The sequence below is a fragment of the Bombyx mandarina genome, chromosome 11 (genome assembly GCF_030267445.1).
Source record: "Bombyx mandarina strain Sakado chromosome 11, ASM3026744v2".
Classification (NCBI taxonomy): domain Eukaryota; kingdom Metazoa; phylum Arthropoda; class Insecta; order Lepidoptera; family Bombycidae; genus Bombyx; species Bombyx mandarina.
The window spans coordinates 8,002,111-8,028,326 of record NC_143218.1 but is presented as its reverse complement, the minus strand read 5'-3'; the positions used below and the strand labels follow the sequence as shown (position 1 = coordinate 8,028,326).

At 44.4% G+C, this 26,216-nt stretch overlaps 2 long non-coding RNA genes across 2 annotated transcripts in view; one reads left to right on the top strand and one right to left on the bottom strand.

Moving 5' to 3' along the window:
* Positions 1 to 26,216, bottom strand: part of LOC149501998 (uncharacterized) — a 36,646-nt gene that overhangs the window by 5,725 nt on the left and 4,705 nt on the right. The gene's annotated exons all lie outside the window — the stretch shown is intronic.
* LOC149501999 (uncharacterized) lies at positions 9,593 to 12,286 on the top strand. Its single transcript, XR_016323902.1, has 2 exons — positions 9,593 to 9,754; positions 10,539 to 12,286. It is a non-coding gene; the product is annotated as an uncharacterized LOC149501999 (long non-coding RNA).

Below are 26,216 nucleotides of genomic sequence, written 5' to 3'. Positions count from 1 at the left end.
TATCTTTCACCCAAATATGTACATACTCGTACATAGTGTACGCGCGTAAGTAAGTAAATGAAGGGTTAATGGTGACAGTTTAATTAACAAAAGAACGTCACTTAATTCAGGCGTCAGAGTTTTTGACGGGAATCTTAAAGAAAGTTTTTAATATTGTTCCAGTTTTATTTTTGGTATTTTTATGACACAAACTTCGATAAGTTCCCCTAAAATTCTCTGCGATAGTAACACTGTAAGTTTTGTAATAAAAACCCACATAAGCACCGAAACTAGTCTCAGCCGGTTAACTATTTAGAATTAAATTCTCATTAATCACAAATTTTATTGGGAATAAAAAGGATTCTCACATCATTATAAAAGAAAAGTGAGCTTGTTATGTATTTCGAAATGCCATTTATCAGCACACAATATGTGGGATTAATCTCGCTCGTAAATTTAGCAGAACCCCCGAGAATAGCGGAAGAAGCGTGAAGTTTACGTGCGGCAATAACAAAGGCATGTTTTTCGAACTGTGAGTTCAGGGAGAGAACACAACCTGAACTGAACCTGCGGGAATGATTAGTACGAGAACGTGGAAAACGGGATAAGAGTACCAGAAAACTGTCTCGCCCGCCGCTTGGTAATCTGCTTTACCGATTTCATTTATTTTCACACGACTAATTTTACGTATTATATTTATTATATATCAGATCTAGTAAGAGAAGCACTTGGTGGTAGTCTGTACCATGCTACCTATGTGAACACAGTGGAAGAACGTCACATGTGGTCGCGATCGTCAGTAGTGAGGGAACGATAGAGAAGAAGAAGAATTGTACGTCAAACATCACTTGTTTTATTGTGCTGAGCTGCACCCTGCTTGATAGAATACCCGTAGACACAACCTGCCGAGTTTCTCGCCGGATTTTCTCAGTGGGTCGCGATTCCGATCCGGTAGGAAATTCAGCGAAGCGCTGCTCTTGCTAGAGTTAGTAAGCCTCCGAGGCTGAGCCCCGTGAGCTCACCTACTAAGCTGTGAGTAGCTAGAATAGCCCCTTACGCTACGTAGAATATTTTTCCTTCACGCATACCAGTATTTTCTGTACAAAGCACTCTAATATATTTCCAGAAACGTCGTTTTTAAAAAAAATTCCATAGTTGGGTGAACGAGCTCACAGTGCACCTAGTATTAAGTGGTTACTGGAGCTCATAGACATCTACAACTTAAAGGCCGCCACCTACCTTGAGATATGAGTTCTAAGATCTCAGTATAGTTACAACGGCTGCCCCACCCTTCAAACCGAAACGCATTACTGCTTCACGGCTGAAATAGGCAGGGTGGTTGTACCTACACGTGCGGATTCACAAGACGTCCTACCACCAGTAATTGCGCAAATTGTAATTTTAGGGGTTTGATTTTTATTACACGATATTATTCTTTCACCGTGGAAGTCAATCGTGAACATTTGTTAGATACGTATTTCATTAGAAAAATTGGTACCCGCCTGCGAGATTCGAACACCGTTGCATCGTTCGAAACGAAGGCACCGGACGTCTTATCCTTTAGGCCACGACGACTCGAAGTAGCCCGCATCTATCACGCTTTGACGTGTTGTGATAGCTTTGCTTTTTGTAATAACTATACAAACACGAACTCACTTAATATTAAAACGTTATACACACTAGAATGGAGATGTCTTAGTCCACAGTTCCAGCGTCCTTGGCGTTCCATTGCAAGCTGACCTATTATAGCCAATAAATTCAAATTAATACACGCTCGTTTTGATGAATTACTTTATCTGTGATGTTAAAAATTACAGAACCGCCCATAATTACATGACAAACGCTTTTAGTTCGGTCGACATCATTGTTTAAGTGTCCACAAATTTCTTAGTTCGTAAATTTATTCATAAATTATCAACGAAATGCATCTTAACACGCGTACTATCGTATCCGTACATAAGTTAACAAAAAGGTTTACACGACCAATTTGTTCGGACCTCTAAGTTGTAAACGCTCGCCCACGAATCAAGCTCTTTGAAATAAAGCCACATTTATCAAAAAACCGGCTTAGCTTGGCCTTTGAAAGGTAGTTCGGGAAATGGCGACCCCGTCTCACTTTACACCAGTCTTATTAGTCAAGTATTCCACACAATTAAAATTGTATCTTTTTGATCGCGTTTAAGGTTTCGAAAACACCATTGCCTGTTATTAATTATCCAAGGCAAGTCCCATTAAATATTTATGTGAATAATATTATGTTAATGTATTCGGAGCGAAAGCGTTAACTTGAGTTCATATCATGACCCTAAAATTATTCAGTTTTGTTGATAAAGATGATTAAGTATTTAATTGATATACACTGATAACAATTCGGTGGGGGTAATTAAATTGATTAGTTAAATTGGGGTTGATTTAGATCACTTTTAATGGGTTATCCACGGTGATGACTAACCAGAGGGCACCTCGCAGTAATTTATGTAAATATATTTAGCTTGAACGGGTTGACTGACATCCGCAAGCCATCTGCTACGAAGCACAAAGCTAATAGCTGTAACGACAGTGCAAATGTCAAATATGTTATAAAATGACTGTTTCAATATTCTAATGAGAGCACGTGATTCCTACGCAGAAGAAGAGATAGGTGGGATGAACCAATCATTGAGGACTCACCTCACGGTCTATCATGTCAACTGGTCTTGATGTAGACCTTGTATAACTGTGCCAGGTGCCGGGTACCAAATTTTTCATAACAATTTCGTAACTATTGACTCTTGTTTAGTTATGTACATGTGTATAGGGAAAGATGAAACACTGATATTAATGCCAAAATAATAACATTCCGTTTGTCAACATTTAATCCTTGTACAGTAGCTGTAGATAAGCAGTGGAAATGGGGACCTCATTAAATCCTCCTCCCTGAGTCGTATTCCTCCCATTATGCTTATCTGGATGATGTTTCGCCACCTTCCTCTGTTCTCGGCGGTGTGTATGGCGTAGTAGACGGTGGTGGTACCAGCGCATTGGATTGCGATCAGGAGGTCTTTTGCCTACAATCTTGCCAGTTACTATCATTTTTTTAAGACTGCCACCGCTCTTTCTGGCAATGTGACCGAAGAACTCAAATATCCTCTTGAGGCAAATGGTAGAGAGCCTGGTTTAGATATTGAGCTGTCTTAATATGGACGGCTTAGTCCGATATGCTGTCCCCGGGACTCGTAGCATCCTCCTCCGGCACCACATCTCGAAGGCATCAATGCGGTGACGATCAGCTGATTTCATAGTCCACGTCTCAGCACCATAGAGAAGGATTGAGAACACCAGAATTCGGACAAGTCTCATTTTGGTTTTAAGAGATATTTTCCTATCTCTCTATATTCTATGGAGCTGATACATGGCGCTCTTTGCTATGCCAACTCGCTTCATTAAATATATTTCTTTAAAAAATTCATAAAATAATAATTTAGAATTGTTTTGTATTTAACAGCCGATTTTCTTGATTTTATTTTTTTAGCCATTGAAATGCTTTAGTTTTACAATATTTTTTTCGAATTTTCTATAACAAAAAATTTGAGAGAATGTAATACATAAAAATGTGTCTAAATCTTACGGTGTCGGTGATTAAGTTCGTATTACGACCACGAAGCGGACATTACTTTATTTATAGTGGTGTTTATTTGATATATACCTATTATTATAGTGTAGAATAAATGAGCCATTGATCACGTTGAACGCACGAGTGATCCATGGCGAATATATTGTGGGGTCATCTACCACTAGTGACCATAAACTTGTATAAAAGGTAATTAAAAACAAATTAAGCAACAACTCAACTTGTATCCTACATCGAACTACAAGATAATTGCTTGTCTTAATTAAAAAAATTAAACTGATGTTTTTTCGTAGTTGTTTTTTTTTTTTAATACATAAAAAAACCGTCATAAATTAGATACGATTTATTAAATTCGGAACCCGGTAAACGTATATTTTGGACATGACTTCCGGTCTTCATTTTGCTTTTGCTATAAAATTTTGACATTTTGACGTTTTACGACTACTTAAAATGAACAGTAATTACTTAGATTTGATAAAATCTGACAGTAAATATGAGTTTTTTTTTACGTATTAATAATAAATAATCTTACTTTTGTAGTGGTGTTCATTATTTATTTTGTTTGGAAACACTGTTTTTTTTTTATTTTTATTTAAGGTGTCATTAAAATTTTTAATTACATTAAGATTTTCTTTTAGATATCTATTAGATAACGTTGCACCTGTATACCGTGGTTGGTATCCGGGGTCCTTAGACATCAGAAGGTAAAAATTATCAACATCAAGCAACCGTCTCTGGAGCATAAGGTCGAGATCACAACAGAATTTTAATCCTTAGCCCAAATATGTATTAATTTTTTATTATCATCAAAGTCAGTATTTTTGGCTACTTTTATTTGTTTTAAAAAAAAACAGGGCTACATTTTAAGGGCATTAATATTAAACGGTGATCGTGTTCAAAATCTATTTCATTCTCTTCTACGAATTCAGTTTCCGTATCAATCAAACTTATGAACATTAAGAAATATAATAAAAAACCACGCGAACATCACAAACGGCTGCAATAACTGTAAATAACATATTAAAACGATAAACAAAACTAGAGCATTAATTTATTCAAAACAAACCCATAAAATTAGACTCATCCATTAACCACATACGCACAATGGTTACCTAGGCTATAAAAATTTAAATAACAATATAAACCTATTCGGTAAGTTAAAGTTGAAAACTGACCGTTTACTGTCAAGGGCCCGTGTCACACTACAAGCGATAAGCATACTTTCTACATTGCTATAATTCGACTTGTAGGCAGCGGCTTGGCTCTGCCCCTAGCATTGCCGAAGTCCATGGGCGACGGTAACCACTCACCATCAGGTGGGCCGTATGCCCGTCTGCCTACAAAGGCAATAAAAAAAAAGAAAAAAAAAAACTTTAATGCTCTCACTCTGCGAAACACCGTGCCACACGGCGTCGCATCGCGAGAGCATCGGTATCGCAGGATCCGACTGATGCATGACCACGACCACTCTGTCAAGAGTGTACGACTGGAAAGAAGAATAAATCTATACACGTGTATTACCATACATGATCCTTTATGGTACTAACAGCACTGAAGCAAAAACTACGACTACTTACATGGTACAATATTGCATATTTGGATGTTTGTTATTCATGCTAAAATGGCCGAGCGGATTCGGATGAAATCTTTAACTTTACTTTATAATTAATTCCTGTTAAAATAAATACGTCAATTGGTTTATTGTCATTGATGAAATCGACGATCGGACGGAAGAATTACTAGTGGCCCGGAAGCCTTTCCAGTTTCACCAGACAGGATGAGCACGGGTTCAGACAGGAAGGATGGGATTGGCTAAGAGCTGCCCGAGCGCCACCAAAAGATGCTCTAAAAGAGGCTCGTGAGCAGCTGCTTCGCGAATGCTTCTACTACCGGATCGGATCGGAATAGTGATCCGCTGAGACGACCCAGCGAATGGGGTATGGGATGGCATCAACGAAACTGCAAAACGACTAGTAATTTATGAGTCCAATAGACATTTGTGATATTTGTTTCCTTGCAATTCACTAATTTAACTTATGTGAAACATCGGCCACGTAAACAATAGATTCAATTTAAAAACACATACATAAATTATAATGCAATGCATTCTAACCTCCCTGTTACTAGATCACCCACTCATTTTCCCTCCCTCCCGAACACGTGATGGCAAGCACTCTTCGACAAAATCTGAACGATTGCTTCATTAAAATTTGTGAGTAATCAATGAATTTTAACTACTATATTGTTTGTTCTTCAATTATAAGTGGAGTGTAGGTGCTTTGTATGGGTATAAAATATTTTATCAATAGATAATTTAAAGTTACGAAACTTTTACAGATAGCTAATTAGATTTCAAATGTTATTTAAAAAACATTAAAATTAAAACTAAAAGCTATCCCGAATTAGTTAATATCACAAAACGAAACTGTGCGTAGCTAATGATCGCGTCGCTGCAACATTATGCACATAGCTAAAATTGTATTTTTGTGTAGTTAATTTGCATTCGAGTTATCTTCACCATCTGAATGGTTAATTCTGAACCGGCTAATGTTTAACCGTCGGTACTTATCTGATAGCTAACTGTTTTAACACGCAACTTGTTAAGAACTATTTTCTCTATATTATTTTTAAATCTAGCCGCTATTAAATTGGGGACATGAGAGACCTGTGTCGCATGGCGCACAATTTTAGTAGCTAATTCACTAATGTCATTTCAATGACCCAACATGCAAGACGCTTGATGCACTGGTATCGAACCACACGACTATACTTCAAATTCTTCTGACAGAATTTATTACAAATACGTAGCTAATATGTACCTAGTATATAATAGTAGCTATAGTAGAAGTGGCATAATACCAGAACTTCGAAGATGTAAGAGTAATCCATATAATTAATAACCGGGCAGATAATGATAACCGTGTACAACTCACATAAAATGCGGTCTTTTGAGCCCTAACTAGGATCCTCTGTGCTACCTGTACTATGAAAATACATTACTGTCTCATGTTTATATTGGATAATTTTAAACTTCTCAATCGATATACGTACAGTTGACACCAAAACTTTCGAATTTTAAGAGGATACCGTTGTATATATGTACCACATGAATTATTCTAAGAATATATGTATAAGTTACCAAAATATCAAAATGTTAGGCCTGAAAAGATTGCTGGTTGCAAATAGGATTGGTCCTGAAAATGTCTCGCGTGATTCGTTTAACATCACGGAACCACCAGTAAGATGGCTTCCACATACTTTCGAAAAATCAATTTTACCCCCAAAAAACGTATCATATTTTCAACTGCCACCCCACGCCGCGACGCGATAGAGTGACAGTGACGCAGATGACAAACGCTGTGTCATAGAACGAGATGGAAGACAAACAAAAAACTGCAGGAAAAAACATGCTCGCGAAAAAATTCGTAGGGGTTGATTCAGAAGTGGCACATTAGTGAGCGCTGTAGCTAGGGTAACCGTGCCACTGTATCTATTTAAATAAATAAATAAAAACTCTTTCTTGTTTATTGCTTACAGCTCAACTGTAAGTAAATTTACACTGTCGCCCATGGACGCTAACAATGTTTAGTACTTACCGCAAGATGCTTTCTCAAACTACCCACTAAGGAGTTTTAGGTAAAGCGGTGGACTTAGATTTGATAGCGAGTGGTTCGATGGTAAAAAGAAGACTGATATCATATTAAAAACACTTTTCTCACTATAAATGGTAGAATACGCAGAGATCCAACGACTTCCCGACCAGCGATATCAGTTCCGTTGGATGGAAAGTTTTCTAAAGCTGCTCTCAGACTACGCTATACTATAGTGTCATATAGTATAGCAGCGTATACTTAGCCATTAATATATAGTACAGTACAACGTGAACGTGTCCTTAGCAATGTATGGTCTGCGATATTGTTGTGCTATGAGCTATATACTACGAGTATATGCTATTATATTATAGCGTAGTCTGAACGCGGCTTAAGTCATCTGTGATATTAGGGTAAATGAAGAACTCATCTTTATACTTACATGTTATATGAAATAAATATGTTTTATTTATTTCTACTAAGTACATAATTTTAATTGATTTATTAACTGAATTTTTCGTATCGTTTTAATAATGACTTTCTTTTGAAAATATTGGTCGCTCTGTTCACACAATTATTTTTACCTATCCAACTCTTCTCCTACCTTCGAACTTGGCGAAGCACTTTTTGATGTGCATGTTGGTACTAACAATTATTGAATTCGCGCTTTCCGTTCTGAAGAGTAGGATAGTTACTTAAATGCACTTCCACATCACGTTTTGGGCTAAGAGTTTTTATTTATTTATTTTTTATTGCCTAGATGTGTGGACGAGCTCACAGCCCACCTGGTGTTAAGTGGTTACTGGAACCAATAGACATCTACAACATAAATGCGCCACACACCTTGAGATATAAGTTCTAAGGTCTCAGTATAGTTACAACGGCTGCCCCACCCTTCAAACCGAAACGCATTACTGCTTCACGGCAGAAATAGGCGGGGCGGTGGTACCTACCCGTGCGGACTCACAAGAGGTCCTACCACCAGTTGGGACATTCAAGTTTATATATGACATACGGTTACATATTTATTGCTACGCCTATGATTATTCATTCGGATGTAAGCCCAAAAGAATGTATTTAATAAAAAGGACATACGTACAAGGATAACACTTAAAAGTCTTTTTTAATACTAATATTGCGTAACGGAAAATTCATCATTAGCCTCATACCGTGAAAAATACCTAAAACCGCCAGCGTAAATATAAAGTTTCATTACAATCGGATAAATAGTATTGAACAGAGGACGAAAAAACATTCAAGTTAGTTTGTGTGTCATTAGATTTGAGATAAAGCTATATACTGGTGGTAGAACCTCTTGTGAGTCCGTGCGGATGGGTACCACCACCCTGCCTATTTCTGCCGTGAAGCAGTAATGCGTTTCGGTTTGAAGGGTGGGGCACCGTTGTAACTATACTTGAGACCTTAGAACTTATATCTCAAGGTGGATGGCGCATTTACGTTGTGGATGTCTATGGGCTCCAGTAACCACTTAACACCAGGTGGGCTGTGAGCTCGTCCACTCAATTAAGCAATAAAAAAAAGCTATATAGCAAAGTAGTCTGCAAAAATAAATTGCAACACCGAAACATTAAATTCAATTGTTTTTCTATTTGATATTTTTTGCGCATTTTAAACGAAATAATGTAGGCATCGTGGCGTCCCTACACACAATGCATCGGACGGAGAAAAATGAATAATAACCGACCCGTAGAGGGGATAAAGTTTTACGAGCATATTCGGAGATGCTTTCACGATGCTATAAAACAATTCAATGTCTTCCTTGAGTGTGATGAAAACAAAGTCACTTCATATTATTAACGGTTAAGTGAATGAAAACAAAAAAAAATTAAGTAGTTTTTTTTTTAAATGTCTTTATAGTTCTTGTCAAAGCAAGCTTGAATGCTTGAACACTGAATTCCTCGGACGATATCCGAAGCAATCATGCGAAAGTCTCCGTTACCGAATGAAATTACTAAAGTGGGCAGTGTGTTTGGTGCGAGCTTTTTAACGTTCTCGATAGCGTAAAAGTTAACTCGAATCGGTATGCAGTTGGATCAGCGTGTTATGTTATGCCCCTCACACTAGTACCTAAGTCATATATCAATTCTCATAAACACATAATGTACTCTAACTCTTAGTTCTTAAGTTCTAAATCATTGTTACTATATAACATACTTATTTCCTCATGTTACTAAATCATATGTATATTGTTTACTTTACATCAGATCTTCATTTGGAATTAGAACATTAGTTAATATTGTATTCCTTTCACATTGGTAAAATTCCGTCATTTACTAATTGTGTCCTTACGGATTCTAAATATGTTTACCAATAAGGTTCATAGTCTAAATGACTCATTTACTAATTGTTTAGTAAATACTATTCATGTATAAATTCTCTTTCTCCTTGAAACTTAGGAGTTCGTCATCAATCTTCAAGCTTCTAACATCGTAACTCTGTCCGTGTAACATCAGATTTTTGTAAAGGATAAATAAATTCAGTGTGTATTAAAATAAAGTTTTTTTTTAAAACTACAAAACCGCTCACCGCGTAACAAGCACCTATAGCCGCAATCGTAAGCAAACGTTCCAACTGCATACAAATTTGAGATAACTTTTACGCTATCGAGAATGTTAAAAAACTCACACTAAGCACACAGAGCATAGTTTGTGTTTTTTTTTATTGCTTAGACCTTAGAACTTATATATCTCAAGGTGGGTGGTGCATTTACGTTGTAGATATCTATGGGCTCCAGTAACCACTTAACACCAGGCGGGCTGTGAGCTCGTCCGCCTACCTAAGCAATAAAAAAAAAACCGATCTGATTCGTTCGTTCAGCTATGTTTGACGAGAGAGCTCTGCCGTGCTCATTTATGCAAGAAAATTAATCACAAACATATATGTTTATATATTTTTGTAGGCTTTTAGAGTCGTATTTGTGAATGTGAAATAGACGTTTAGTATTTTCTTAGGTTTTCACGAATCGGAGATATAATTAAAATATTATTTCATGGTTCAATCTGAAGTTTATTAATTCAGTTCTATGCGAAGCATCGAACACTTCAGTTTTCGTGTTCATTGACGAAAGTTAAATGACTAATTAACTTCAGGTTACTTATTAACTGAATATGTTGTTTTACTGTGGTCTTAAACTGGTAAACGCCAAGGACTATAACAATTCATAAACCTCGTTTGAGAAATAATAAATACTCTATAATCGGAGACAGATAATTTTCTTGTATCCAACAATTGTAACTATACTTGATTGATAGATCCCCGACGCCATCAAATCATAATGCTATTCATATGTATAAGCTTTTGAGTGTATTTCAATAATTTTTTTTTTTTTTTCTTTGCAGCCTTTAAATATTGCCTATAAACTTGGCACAGCTTACGACGATGCCTTCACATCCAAAGCCACAAACTTCTGCACGAAAAGAAGTCAAATTATTTTATTTCGCTAGGACCGTCTACACTTAATCTCAATTGGATTACTGTTACAAAAATTTTAGAGTAAGATAAATTAAATAGTACGTTTTCTTTTCAATTTTCCAATACCTCATCATCAGGGTGTACCTGATGACATATTCATGGACTATTTTAAATTGCAATCGTATTTAGTTGTATTAATCTAACTAGCGTTTGTCATTGTGATTATGTAGGTTAGATATCATCCTCGCGTCGACATCGCGTCGAGACTTGAGAATCTTTCGACTAGATCACACCACATAGATGAGTCCTCGGCGGCGTGGACTACCTCACACAAGATGTTGTTCAATTTGGTCTGACCAGCGCATGGGGGACCTGCCCTTATTTATACCTTAGATATAATTCCACAGATATTTTAATTACCACTAATAACTATTATCCGCATCCTTAGCTAAGTTGCTTACTTTAAACACATAAACAGTGTAATCCACACAAATCAAACAGTAGCTCAAACAGCTTAAAAATGTCAGAACTCGATCATAATCTTAATATCCCGCTTAATCCCCGTCTGGACGTTCGGATGTCTTTTAATGACGTCATTAAGCAAACAGAAACATCTTTTCTTAGCTGCATTGTGTTTTAATGCCTCCACGAAATCATTTAACCAATTCACTCCTTAAAATAATGACTGTTAAGTTGAAATTCCATTGGTTATTAGCTGTAGAGTCACCCTCGATATTCAGTTATTTGTCAAGACCACTAATTGCCAGTTATATTGAGCCTAAGAAAAACGCTTTCAGTACATTTGTGTATAATTAATTAGGAAAACGAGATGACAGGGAATTTTTATGGGTGGTTTGGTTCTTTTTCGTTGTCAGCCGTCGCGAGCGCTGTACCTTTTGAAGTAATGAACCATTGAAATATGCATCAAGTGCCTGTGGGTAAATATTTGATTATTTTTTGGTTTTAAGCTGCGATTTATTTATTTAAAGCATTTCAACAAACATACGGCATTCTATTCCGATTTTTCAACTATCACACTATCTCAACTATCGCCACTGTGCAAATAAAAATAGTGGAATGCCAAAGATAACCAAGCGTATGCGATCTAATCTAAAAAAATCAAGCATTAAGCCGAGAATAGCGAAGTCCACGTGTGCCTTGATCAATAATGCATTTTTGAACTAGTAGCAAACACGTCACAAGAATCAAGAAATCCAATAATGTGGAAACACTTTGTTTGTTAGAAAAGCAAACCTTACGAATATTCAGTCCCCAAATTACAGGAGGCGGCGGGTGATTGAATCCTCGACTTGAGCCTAAGAATCTAATTCGGATCAAAAATCCAAGAAATAAATTGCATATGTTTGTACATATGCATCCAAATAAATAAATATTTCATGATAAATTGACTTTGAATAAAAAAAGGATTGCAAAATATTGTCTGTAATGTTAAAACATAAGTGTTTTGAAACACACCATTTTATAAAATACTTAGCAGAATTAAATTAATTGTTTTAAATAAACTATTAAGAGCTTGAAGCGTCGGAAATAATGTAATGACAATAAAAAATTCAGGATCAAATCTTAAAAATAAATTTAAATACACTTTGATGATATTATCCTCTGAAGTGTTGTAGCGCTTTATTGTTATCGAAATAAATTTAAAAACAAAACCGATTCATTGAATCAAACAATTTAATCTAATACTTAATTTGTTGATCACTTATCGCAGACCTAAAATAGTGTTTGTTTTCCTATTGAAAAAAAAAAAACAGTTTTTTACAAACGTGGATCTAAAGTCAGACAGAAAACATAAAAAGCCCTTCATGGATGAGAAGTTCCGGGCAGCATCATCAAATCAGTTCCGATTGCATCGCCGTTCGGTCCGGACGCGTTTTTGCAAATTATTGTCGCTGCCGTCGCGAACGTGAGTCTCGAGTTGTCCAGCATTGTCGTTGTCGCACCGATCGCGTCATTGTTGTGCATTCTTGACGCGCTGTCGCTGGCGTCGCGACCTTGAGTTGTAAAAACAGTTTGTACTTGAGTTGTGCACTCGTAACGCTAACTCATTATCACCCATCCATTTCATATATTAAATTCATTTATATATTCGGCGAGCAAAACAGTCTCTTTCGAGACTAAAACTCCACTGAGATCACCGCTTGTTGTGGCATTCTCACAACCCAGTGGAGCCCTACCTTCCCAACTTTCCACCCCAATTCCCAGCCGACTGCCGTTTTCACGGCAAAGGCACTCCCCCCCCTTGGAGCTGGTAAAGCTCAGGGGGTGAACTCCCACTCAGGGGACTCGCCTTTCGGCGAGTTTGCTTAAGTCCCGGGGACGCCCCCCCCGGGCACACACTCACCATGAGTGACGCCAATGGCGCGCTCTTCTTTAAGTTCGTCCGCGACGTCTGTCCGGACATAATCGCCAAGTTCGAAGCTTACAAGGCCGGCCTTGACGCGCCGGCACTCCGCGACTCTCCGTTGTCGCCCCCCGCGCCGGTACCTCGCGACTCGCCGATGTCGCCCCCCACCCCCGCGCCTGCGTCGATCGCGTCTTGCGCGTCATCAAGCTCCGGCTCCGACTCCGAGTCGGAAATGGAGTACGAGTCCGCCGCGAGTCCCCAACCGGGAACCTCGGAAGGGTTCACCACCGTCGCGCGCGGGAAAAAACGCGCCCGCGCCGTGGAACCGTCCGCGGCGCCGAAACAGCCAAAGGCCGCGAACGCGTCGCGTCCTAAAGTCGTGGTCTCACCCGACTCCCCTCGCCGCGCAACCCCGTCGCCGCGACCCCAACCCGCGTCCGTCCGCAAAATTCCCGCGCCGCCGCCGGTAATTTTGCAAGATAAGACCGCGTGGGATCGCGTATCCCGTGCCTGTAAGGCACAAAACGTAAACGTCATCCATGCGCGTAACATCGCGCACGGCATTCAAATAAAAACGGCCTCACCGGACGACCACAGGGCGCTGACAGCCCACCTCCGAAAGGAACGCATAAGCTTCCACACTTATGCGCTCCAGGAGGATCGCGAGCTCCGCGTAGTAATACGCGGAGTACCGAAGGAGCTCGACGTCGAGCTGGTCAAGGAGGACCTCATCGGGCAGGCGTACCCGATTGTAAGCGTGCACCGAATGCACAGCGGGCGCGATAAATTCGCATATAATATGGTTCTCGTCGCGTTAGAACCAACCGCCGAAGGCAAACGGATTGCCTCAAGCCTCCGCACCGTTTGCGGCTTATCCGGGGTCACCGTCGAGGCCCCATATAGGAAAGGCACTCCCGGGCAGTGCCACCGCTGCCAGCTGTACGGCCACTCCGCGCGCAACTGCCACGCGCGTCCGCGGTGCGTTAAGTGCCTCGGTGACCACGCGACAGCCGACTGTTCGCGGGTCAAAGAGACCGCGACCGAACCTCCGAGCTGTGTGCTCTGCCAGAAGCAGGGCCACACAGCCAACTACCGCGGATGCCCCAAGGCCCCGCGGAAGCGTCTGGCCAACGCGCCCCCAAAAACCGTCGGCCCAAAGACTTCGGCGCCCCGTGCGCCGAAGCCTGCCTTCGTGCCGGCACCGGTGCCCACCGTCTCCGCGTGGGCAAAACCGCTGCCGCTCACGCTGGCAGGGAAACCACCGGCACCCCAGCCCCTGCTCGCGCCGCGCCCCGCCCCCGCGCCCGGTCCCGCGCCTCGCCCCGGCCCCGCGCGGCCTGCTGTAAACGACTTTACAATTATTCGCGACTACATCGCCGCGATAAATATCGACCGCATGCGTGCGTTCGCCGACGCCATGCGCAGAGCGGTCACGGCCGAAGACCGCCTAAACGCGACGTTCGAGTACATCGACGTCATCGAGTCCGTCCAGCGCACGCTGGTTTGATTACCGGTAATCAATGGCGTGCAACGGTAGGGAAAAACCGCGTTCCATAAAGTTAGCATTTTATAATGCTAACGGACTCGCGCGTCAGCGCGATCAAGTATATGAGTTTCTCCGCGATAATCTCATCGACATCCTTCTGGTGCAGGAGACCTTCCTAAAGCCCTCGCGTCGCGACCCCAAAGTCGCGAATTACGTCATGGTTAGGAATGACAGACTCTCCGCCCGCAAGGGCGGGACTGTCATTTACTATAGGAGGGCCCTGCACTGCGTCCCTCTCGATACTCCCTCGCTCTTACATATCGAGGCGTCAGTGTGCCGCATCGCGCTGACGGGACACCAGCCGATCGTCATCGCATCCGTTTATCTCCCCCTGACAAACCCCTCCTGAGCAGTGACCTCGAGACACTGTTCGGTATGGGGGACGCGGTCATCCTGGCAGGCGATTTAAATTGCCACCACACTAGGTGGAACTGCCATCGCACGAATGTGAACGGTAGGCGTCTCGACGCGTTCATAGACGACCTCACATTCGAAGTATTCAACCCCCCGACCCCCACGTGCTATCCGTACAACGCCGCGCGTCGTCCGAGCACAATAGATCTGGCACTGCTGAGGAACGTAACTCTGCGCTTACGCTCCATCGAGGCAATGTCAGAACTCGACTCAGACCACCGACCTGTCGTCATGCAGCTCGGTCGCCCACTCAACCGCGAACCAGATACGAGGACCATGGTGGATTGGAAGAAGCTGGGCACGTGCTTAGCTGACACCGCTCCACCAATCCTCCCTTGCGGCCCGGATTCAACTCCATCCCCCGAGGATACCGTCGAATCCATAAACATCTTCACTGATCACGTCTCGACGGCGATCATAAGATCCTCGAAACAAGTCGATGTGGAGGACTGCTTCCACCGCATCAGACTTTCCCCCGAACTTAGGGACCTCGTTAGAATTAGAAACGCGGCAATCCGGGCCTACGATCGATATCCCACGGATTCAAACCGGACTCGGATGCGTCGCTTACAGCGGGAGGTCAAATCCCGCTTAAGCGACGCCCGAAACGAAAACTGGGATAGTTATTTAGAAGAACTCGCGCCCACTCACCAAGCATACTGGCAACTAGCTAGGACCCTCAAGTCCGAAACTATAGCCACTACGCCGCCTCTCGTACGCCCCTCAGGCCAACCACCGGCTTACGATGACGATGACAAGGCAGAGTTGCTGGCCGATGCACTGCAAGAGCAGTGCACCACCAGCACTCAACACGCGGACCCCGAACACACCGAGTTCGTCGACAGGGAGGTCGAGCGCAGAGCTTCCCTGCCGCCCTCGGACGCGTTACCCCCCATTACCACTTCCGAGGTCAAGGAGGCGATCGATAGCCTACAACCACGGAAAGCTCCCGGCTCCGACGGCATCCGCAACCGCGCGCTTAAATTGTTACCAGCCCAACTGATAACGATGTTGGCCACCATATTAAATGCTGCTATGACGAACTGCATCTTTCCCGCGGCGTGGAAAGAAGCGGACGTTATCGGCATACACAAACCGGGCAAACCGAAGAACGAAACCGCGAGTTACCGCCCCATCAGTCTCCTCCCGGCGATAGGCAAACTATACGAACGGCTCCTTCGTAAACGCCTCTGGGACTTCGTATCCGCGAACAAAATTCTGATAGACGAGCAGTTTGGATTCCGCGCCAGACACTCGTGCGTCCATCAAGTGCACCGCCTCACGGAGCACATCTTACTAGGGCTGAACAGGCGGAAACCCATTCCGACAGGAGCCCTCTTCTTCGATATAGCGAAGGCGTTCGACAAAGTCTGGCACAACGGTTTGATATACAAACTGTATAACATGGGAGTGCCAGACAGACTCGTGCTCATCATACGAGACTACTTGTCGAACCGTTCGTTCCGATATCGAGTCGAGGGAACGCGTTCCCGGCCCCGTCACGTCACAGCCGGAGTCCCGCAAGGCTCCGCCCTCTCCCCGTTACTATTCAGTTTGTATATCAACGATATACCCCGGTCTCCGGAGACCCATCTGGCGCTCTTCGCCGATGACACCGCCATCTACTACTCGTGTAGGAAGAAGGCGTTGCTTCATCGACGACTTCAGACCGCAGCTACCACCATGGGACAGTGGTTCCGGAAGTGGCGCATCGACATTAACCCCACGAAAAGCACAGCGGTGCTCTTCAAAAGGGGTCGCCCTCCGAACACCACGCTGAGCATCCCCCTCCCGACTAGGCGCGTCAATACCCCCGCCCCCGCCGTTCGCCCGATCACGATGTTCGACCAGCCCATACCGTGGGCCCCGAAGGTCAAGTACTTAGGCGTCACCCTCGACAGTAGGATGACATTCCGCCCCCACATTAAGACGGTACGCGACCGTGCCGCCTTCATTCTAGGACGTCTCTACCCGATGATATGTAGGCGAAGTAAAATGTCCCTTAGAAATAAGGTGACACTCTACAAAACTTGCATACGCCCCGTCATGACCTATGCAAGTGTAGTGTTCGCTCACGCGGCCCGCATACACCTAAAAACATTTCAAATTATTCAATCCCGTTTTTGCAGGATAGCCGTCGGAGCCCCGTGGTTCGTCAGGAACGTCGACCTCCATGACGACCTGGACTTAGAGTCCATCAGTAAGTATCTTCAGTCGGCGTCCATGCGCCACTTCGATAAAGCGGCACGACACGAGAACCCTCTCATCGTGGCCGCCGGTAACTACATTCCCGATCCTGCGGACAGAATGGAAAGCAGTCGACGTCGCCCAAAACACGTTATCTCGGATCCTCCCGATCCACTAACGGTGCTTTTAGGTACTTCAAGCACCGGTCACCGTTCTCGTCGAACCCGTCGCTTGCGACGAAGGGCTCGACGAGTAAATTAACTCTCAGACACAGCCCACTGAGTTTCTCGCCGGATCTTCTCAGTGGGTCGCGTTTCCGATCCGGTGGTAGATTCTGCGAAGCACGACTCTTGCTAGGGTTCGTGTTAGCAACATCGTCAGGTTTGAGCCCCGTGAGCTCACCTACAAAAGTTAGGGTTACGCTGACATAGCCTCTCAAGGCTCTCAGCTTAGGTAGGAAAAAAAAAAAAAAAAAGAAGTTCCGATTGCATCACCTTACAGTCCGGACGTGTTTTTGCGAGAAACTGTCGCTGCCGTCGCGATCTTGTGTCTTGAGTTTCGCTGCATTGTCGTTGTCGCATCGATCGCGGCATTGTTGCGAATTCTTGACGCACTATCGCTGGCGTCGCGACCTTGTGTCGTAAAAGCAACTCGAACTTGTCGATTGTGCATTCGTAACGACTTCACATTATCATCCACTCATATCATTTATTAAATTTATTTATTTATTCGGCGAGTAAAACAGTCTCTTTCGAGACTAACCCCCCGCTGAGATCACCGCTTGTTGTGGCATTCTCACAACCCAGTGGGGCCCCACCTTCCCAAACTTCCACCCCAATCCTAGCCGACTGCCGTTTTCACGGCAAAGGCACTCCCCCCCCTTGTAGCTGGCACAGCGCAGGGGGTGAACTCCTACTCAGGGGACTCGCCTTTCGGCGAGTGTGCCTTAAGTCCCGGGGACGCCCCCCCCCGGGCAAAACTGAAAAAATGGAAGAAGAACTTTTAGGGTTTCTCGGGTTACTTGCCGAGAAGTACCCGGTGCTATCAAACCTCACGGCCGAATTCGCGGCCTACAGGGCCGCCCGCGCGAGTCCCGCCCCGCCCGCGTCCCTCGCCGCGTCATTTCGAGCCGCGCAGTCATGCCCCGCCCCCAAGTCCAATTTGAGCGCACGTACGCACGTAGCAACTCATGAAGCGCCTAGCGCCAACGAAGCGCCTAACGCACCCGCGACGTCATTCTCGCCAATCTCATCCGTCGCGTCGTCCGTAATCATCAACTCAGGTTCAGACTCCGATACCGGATCGGAGATGGACTTCGAGTCCGCGACGAGCCCGCAGCCCGGAACCTCGGATGGGTTCCAAACGGTAAAACGCGGGAAAAAACGTACTCGCGCCGTGGAGTCCCGGAGCTCCACGACAAAACAAACAAAATCAGCGACTGCCTCCCGTCCGCAGGTAGTCGTGACACCGGAGTCGGACTCCGGCCGCCGCGCAACCCCACCGCCGCGTCCCAAGCCCGCACCCGCGCAAAAAACCGTCGTCCCGCCCCCGCTGATTCTCCAGGAGAAGTCAGCATGGAACCGCGTCTCCCAGGCCCTTCAGGCAAACAAAATAAATTATACCCATGCGCGTAACGTCGCGCATGGGATTCAAATAAAGGTCGCAACGCCGGGCGACCATAGGGCTCTATCCGCGTACCTCCGAAAGGAGAACATAGGTTTCCATACCTATGCTCTTCAGGAGGACCGCGAGCTCCGCGTAGTAATACGCGGAGTTCCGAAGGAACTCGACATAGAGTACGTAAGGGAGGATCTGACCGCTCAGTCCCTCCCGATAGTAAGTGTGCACCGGATGCACAACGGACGCGACAAAAAACCATATAACATGGTTCTAGTCGCTCTAGAACCAACCCCGGAGGCCAAGAAAAAGATCGCATGTCTCGCGACAGTATGTGGCCTATCCGGGGTTACCATTGAAGCCCCCCATAGACGTGGTACTCCCGGACAGTGCCACAGATGCCAACTCTATGGCCACTCGGCTCGGAATTGCCACGCGCGCCCCCGCTGCGTGAAGTGCCTCGGCGATCACGCCACATTAGATTGCTCGCGAGTTAGGGAAACCGCGACCGAACCTCCAAGCTGTGTCCTATGCCTTAAGCAAGGACACCCCGCGAATTACCGTGGATGTCCTAGGGCTCCGCGAAAACGTCCGACCCACCCAGCCCCCCGTACCGTCGGCCCAAAGACTTCGGTGCCTCCAGCACCGAAACCCGCCTTCGTACCGGCTGCGGTTCCCACCGTCTCGGCGTGGAATAAACCGCTGCCGTATACGAGGTCGGGAACACAAACAGCACCCCAGCCCCCGCTCGCGACACGTCCCGCGCCGCAGCCCCTGCTCGCACCTCCCCCCGCGCCCGCGTACCGTCCCCCGCAACCCTCAGCCGTCAACGACTTCACGCTCGTGCGCGACTTCGTCACGGCGGTCAACTTCGACCGTCTGCGATCGTTCGCAGACGCGATGCGAAGGGCGGTAAACCCCGAACAACGGCTCGCGGCCGCGTTCGAATACATGGACGTTTACGAGTCCGTGGCCCGTACTTTCTAAAATCACCGGTAATCAATGGCGCAAAACGCTAGAGAGAAACCATATTCCCTTACGTTAGCATTCTACAATGCTAACGGACTCGCGCGACAACGCGATCAAATTTACGAATTCCTCCGCGACAATCTTGTAGATATTCTGCTAGTGCAGGAGACCTGCCTGAAGCCCTCGCGTCGTGACCCGAAAGTCGCGAATTACGTCATGGTTAGGAATGACAGACTCACCGCCTCCAAAGGCGGGACTGCCATTTACTATAGGCGGGCCCTGCACGTTGTCCCTCTCGATACCCCCTCGCTCTCACATATCGAGGCGTCAGTGTGCCGTATCTCGCTGACGGGACACCAGCCGATCGTCATCGCATCCGTTTATCTCCCCCCGGACAAGCCCCTTCTGAGCAGTGACATCGAGTCACTGTTCGGCATGGGAGACTCCGTCATCCTGGCAGGCGATTTAAATTGCCACCACACTAGGTGGAACTGCCACAGTTCAAACACAAACGGTAGACGTCTCGACGCGTTTATAGACGACCTTACCTTCGAAGTAGTCGGTCCCCCAACTCCAACATGTTATCCGTATAACATCGCGCTCCGTCCGAGCACTATAGACCTGGCACTGCTGAGGAACGTAACTCTGCGCTTACGTTCCATCGAAGCAATGTCAGAGCTCGACTCAGACCACCGACCTGTCGTTATGCAGCTCGGTCGCCCCCACAACCCAGTCACAGCTACGAGGACCATGGTGGACTGGAAGAAGCTGGGAAAATGCTTAGCCGATGCCGCTCCACCAATCCTCCCCTGCGGCCCGGATTCAACTCCATCCCCCGAGGACACAGTCGAATCCATAAACATCATCACGGATCACATCTCTTCCGCGATCATAAGATTCTCAAAAGAAGTCGATGTGGAGGATAGCTTTCACCGCATCAGACTGTCCCCCGAACTTAGGAACCTCCTAAGAGTTAGAAACGCGGCAATCCGGGCCTACGATCAACTTCCCACGCACTCAAACCGGATTCGGATGCGTCGTCTACAGCGGGATGTAAAATCTCGCCTAAGCGACGCCCGAAATGAGAATTGGGATAGTTACTTAGAAGGACTCGCGCCCTCTCATCAAGCATACTGGCGACTAGCAAGGACTCTCAAATCCGAAACTACCGCTACTATGCCTCCTCTCGTACGCCCTTCAGGCCAACCACCGGCTTTCGATGACGATGACAAGGCAGAGTTGCTGGCCGATGCACTGCAAGAGCAGTGCACCACCAGCACTCAATACGCGGACCCCCAACACTCCGAGGCAGTCGACAGGGAAGTCGAGCGCAGAGCTTCCCTGCCACCCTCGGACGCGTTACCCCCCATTACCTCTGACGAAGTTAGAGAAGAAATAGAAAACCTTCAACCTAAGAAGGCACCCGGCTCCGACGGCATCCGCAACCGCGCGTTAAAACTCTTACCAGTCCAACTGATAACAATGTTGGCTACCATCTTAAATGCCGCTATGACGCACTGCATCTTTCCGGCGGTGTGGAAAGAAGCGGACGTTATCGGTATACACAAGCCGGGCAAACCGAATAATGAAACCGCTAGTTACCGACCGATTAGTCTCCTCCCAGCGATAGGCAAAATTTACGAACGGCTCCTTCGGAAACGCCTCTGGGACTTCGTTACCGCGAATAAAATTCTAATAGACGAGCAGTTTGGATTCCGCGCCAAACACTCGTGCGTACAACAAGTGCACCGCCTCACGGAGCACATCTTAATAGGGCTAAATAGGCGTAAACAAATCCCGACCGGCGCCCTCTTCTTCGATGTAGCGAAGGCGTTCGACAAAGTCTGGCACAACGGTTTGATCTACAAACTGTACAACATGGGAGTGCCAGACAGACTCGTGCTCATCATACGAGACTTCTTGTCGAACCGTTCGTTTCGATATCGAGTAGAGGGAACTCGTTCTCGTCCCCGTCATCTGACTGCCGGAGTCCCGCAAGGCTCCGCACTCTCCCCGTTACTATTTAGTTTGTATATCAACGATATACCCCGGTCTCCGGAGACCCATCTAGCGCTCTTCGCCGATGACACGGCTATCTACTACTCGTGTAGGAAGATGTCGTTGCTTCATCGGCGACTCCAGACCGCAGTAACCACCATGGGACAGTGGTTCCGGAAGTGGCGAATAGACATTAACCCCACGAAAAGCACAGCGGTGCTATTCAAAAGGGGTCGCCCTCCGAATACCACTTCGAGCACCCCACTCCCCAATAGGCGCGTAAACACCTCCGCCGTTAGCCCCACCACTCTCTTTGACCAGCCCATACCGTGGGCCCCGAAGGTCAAATACCTAGGCGTCACCCTCGACAGAGGGATGACATTCCGTCCCCACGTAAAAACGGTACGCGATCGCGCCGCGTTTATACTAGGACGACTCTACCCAATGCTTTGTAGACGAAGCAAACTGTCCCTCCGTAACAAGGTAACCCTCTACAAAACTTGCATACGCCCCGTCATGACGTATGCAAGCGTAGTGTTCGCTCACGCGGCCCGCACCAACTTGAAACCCCTTCAGGTTATACAATCCCGATTCTGCAGGATAGCCGTCGGAGCACCATGGTTCCAGAGGAACGTGGACCTCCACGATGATCTGGAGCTCGACCCCGTCAGTAAGTATCTACAGTCGGCATCGCTGCGCCACTTTGAGAAGGCGGCACGACATGAGAACCCTCTTGTCGTGGCCGCCGGAAACTACATACCCGATCCTGTAGACCGTTTGGTAAACCGTCGACGTCGCCCAAAGCACGTCATCACGGATCCTCCTGATCCATTAACGGTGCTTTTAGGCAATACAAGCACCGGTCACCGTCCTCGCCGAACCCGTCGCTTGCGACGAAGGGCTCGACGAGCGAATTAACCCACAGACACAGCCCACTGAGTTTCTCGCCGGATCTTCTCAGTGGGTCGCGCTTCCGATCCGGTGGTAGATTCTGCGAAGCACTGCTCTTGCTAGGGCGGTGTTAGCAATTCTCCGGTTTGAGCCCCGCGAGCTCACCTACACAAGCTAGGGTACGCTGAAATAGCCTCTCAAGGCTATCAGCATAGGTAGGAAAAAAAAAAAAAAAAAAAAAAAAAAAAAAAAAAAAAAAAAAAAAAAAAAAAAAAAAAAAAAAAAAAAAAAAAAAAAAAAAATGGATGAGACCACGCGGGTTTTTGTATCGGAAACAAACAAAAAAAATGTAAATAAATTCGTTCGGTCCGAGACTCTCCACATAAGACCTTAAACTCTCATAAAATACATCCACAAAGAAGGAAAAGTAATGCAAAGGAATCAGTACAGACTCCTATCTTAAAATTGATCTAAAAACGTTCAAACGAAAAACGTTTTTATTGCTTCTAACGTAAACACCAAAACTCTATAACGACGGCGGCACTAAATTGGTTTTTCAGGGCAAAGAAAACTGATCTTTATTTGTAGTAGCATAGAAGTTATGTTTTTGTAGGGGTTGAATACCCTCACATAAGTTAAGGCGCAAGTAATACAGATGACGATGCGAACTCGTGGAAAGAAAGGGGAGAGTATAACGAGGGGGTAGGGGGTAACATACCACCCCGTTTCGGGTTTTCAATAGATGTTTGAGAGTTTCGTTTCCCCGTACGATTTTAAAAGTAGACAGGTGTAAATGTACGTGTCTGTCGCATTGTATTGGTTTTCAGTTGAAATATTAAATGTTCGTATATCTATATATTAATACGTGAAGCAAAAACTTTGTATGCCTTTTTACGAAAATTGCGCGGCCGGAGGAGTATGAAATTTTCCACACTTATAGAGAATATAGAGAAGAAGTGCACAATGCTAATATTTTTTTTAAATAATGCATAAAAGATACATTAAATCAATAAAGAAAACATTACACACACTACATACCATGTATTTGACGCACACACGCATGCATACTATTTATTGTCAAACTTTTGTTCTTGACGTCTGTTGTGAAATTGAGATGAAATATTGTTTGTCTTTGTTAATATTTTTTATAGTGTAGTCTTGGCGAAATTTGTGGTTATAGAAGTATAAAATACAATCATAATAGTGTACAAACTTACAATTCCAATTAATTATAGTCGAATTTCGACTACTGCGGGACCTCTAGTCTTGATAAATGGTCGTAAATGGTCGTTGGATGCGGAAGGCAGAAGACCGCATTATGTGGAAGGCATTGGGGAAGAACTATGTCCAGCAGTGGGCAGATAAAGGCTGATGATGATGATGATGATGATCTATATCTTGATGATGTTATATTCCTTACGAAACTTTGTATAGATTCCTTTATAAATTTTGCTACACCTAACACATGCGAACCAATAAACACAATTGGCTTCTCAACTACGTATTTTGTAATTCTACAACATATTTTCATTCGCACATCTAATAACATATACACTATAGGAAATGAATCAGTAATTAGTAACCTTACACTACAACTATACTGGTGGTAGGACCTCTTGTGAGTCCCCACAGGTTGGTACCCCCACCCTGCCTATTTCTGCCGTGAAGCAGTAATGCGTTTCGATTTTCAGGGTGCGGCAGTCGTTGTAACTATACTGAGACCTTAGAACTTATATGTCAAGGTGGCTGGCGGTATTTACGATGTAGATGTCTATGGGTTCCAGTAACCACCGAACACTAGGTGAGCAGTGAGTTCGTCCACCAGTCTATGAAATAAAAAAAACAACAATCGCAACAAAGATGAAAGTTTTGATTTATTTCACTAATCAAACTGACTCGGTGGTGTTCCAGCGCTCCTGACTGTTGCGCCGAGGGTCGTGGGTTCGATTCCCAACTCAGGAAAATATTCGTGTCATGAACAGATTGATTTACCCTTCGTATATAAGTAAGTAAAAGAGTCTCTGGTACCCATAACACAGGGAATCTTAATTTGAGGCTGGACGATCGTCCGTGAATTGTAAACACTTATTTATTTAAACACTCGAAAAATTCTTCTCATTTAAAATAGGCATTATTTTCATAGCTTTAGAATTGGATATTGTATGCCCCAAATCAGTTTCTGACGACAGTTCGCACTGTACCTCAATAAGATAAATAATTATAGTTTCTCTAGCAGTTACGATATACCTACTTACATAGCTGGATCAATGATTCACGTCACTTACTTCCCGCCGAACCCGTCGCTTGCCCGGGCTCGGCGAGTCAATTAACCCATAGACACAGCCCTTTGAGTATCTCGCCGGATCTTCGAAGAATCTACCACCGGATCGGAAACGCGGCCCACTGAGAAGATCCGGCGAGAAACTCAGTGGACTCAACTTAGTTCATTCGCTAACCGTCAAACAAATTATCTTAAATTTTAATTCGAACTTCTAGTATGTCAGTGTCGATTCCTACTCGTGGTTTTTGGAGACAAAAATTAAACAGGAAAATATTAGTTAAGTCATTGGATAGAGACACTCCGATATTAATAAAGTCATTCAGGCTATGGTTTCATTATAAAAAAAATACAAACAGCTATCTTTTTCTCACTTAAATGATGATCTTAATAAAAACCCGATTAAGTTAATAAAGTAATTGTATAAATGAATTTATTACAAATGTATACAACAGACATGCACGTGAGATATTTACTGCTGAAAAAAATAAACATTACGATTTCTAAGAAAGAAGATAGATAATAAATATCTAAGCAGTAAGTATAGTAAGGATTTATCCGCGAAATAAGAACGTCGGGGATACCGCGTGATATATAAGCCATCGCCACGGAGCGAAGCATTTTTCAAGACACAATCCACCCTCGCCTTTCTGAACCTATTACTGTTTGGTACAAGATGGAAGAGAGTTGCATTAGTTCTGAAAAACTTGTTAAGGTATTGAAAAAATTTATCATCAAAATTGACCTTTATTTACATAACTAACGGAGTTGAATTTACAGTGATTTAGCGGAGACCGTTTTCAGCAAGACGTGAATTATTCAGATATAATGTTACTATAACATATACATCTTTGATCACTGTCGAGATTAAATCTTTAGTTACATATATTATCATATTATTATGGACCAACGATATCCATCCTATTGTGGATATATGTACAATGCATTGCGGATTGGTAAGCAAGTGTACATACTTGAGTTCCCGAATTCGAATAATATAAAATTTAGTAACAAACATTTACCGAAAAAAATATACATTGTCATTAACAGCAAACGCTGCAAAAATAAAGAATCGCTTCCGCTTGTGCCATACTCCACGTCACACCGCTAAGGTCGTTTTTCTCCCGCTCCTCGGCAGTTTTGATGCATCGCAATATTTTCATGTCAGCCACATGCCCCACCCCGTGACGTGGTGTGATATATTAGCTTTCGCCTCCATGCTACTTTCGTAAATAGCAAAACATTCTGATGATCATAATACGCAGGGCACGTGGCCATAACTAAAGTAGAAGTGAAAAAAATAAGCTACCTTACCTACTTCACTAATACACACGAAT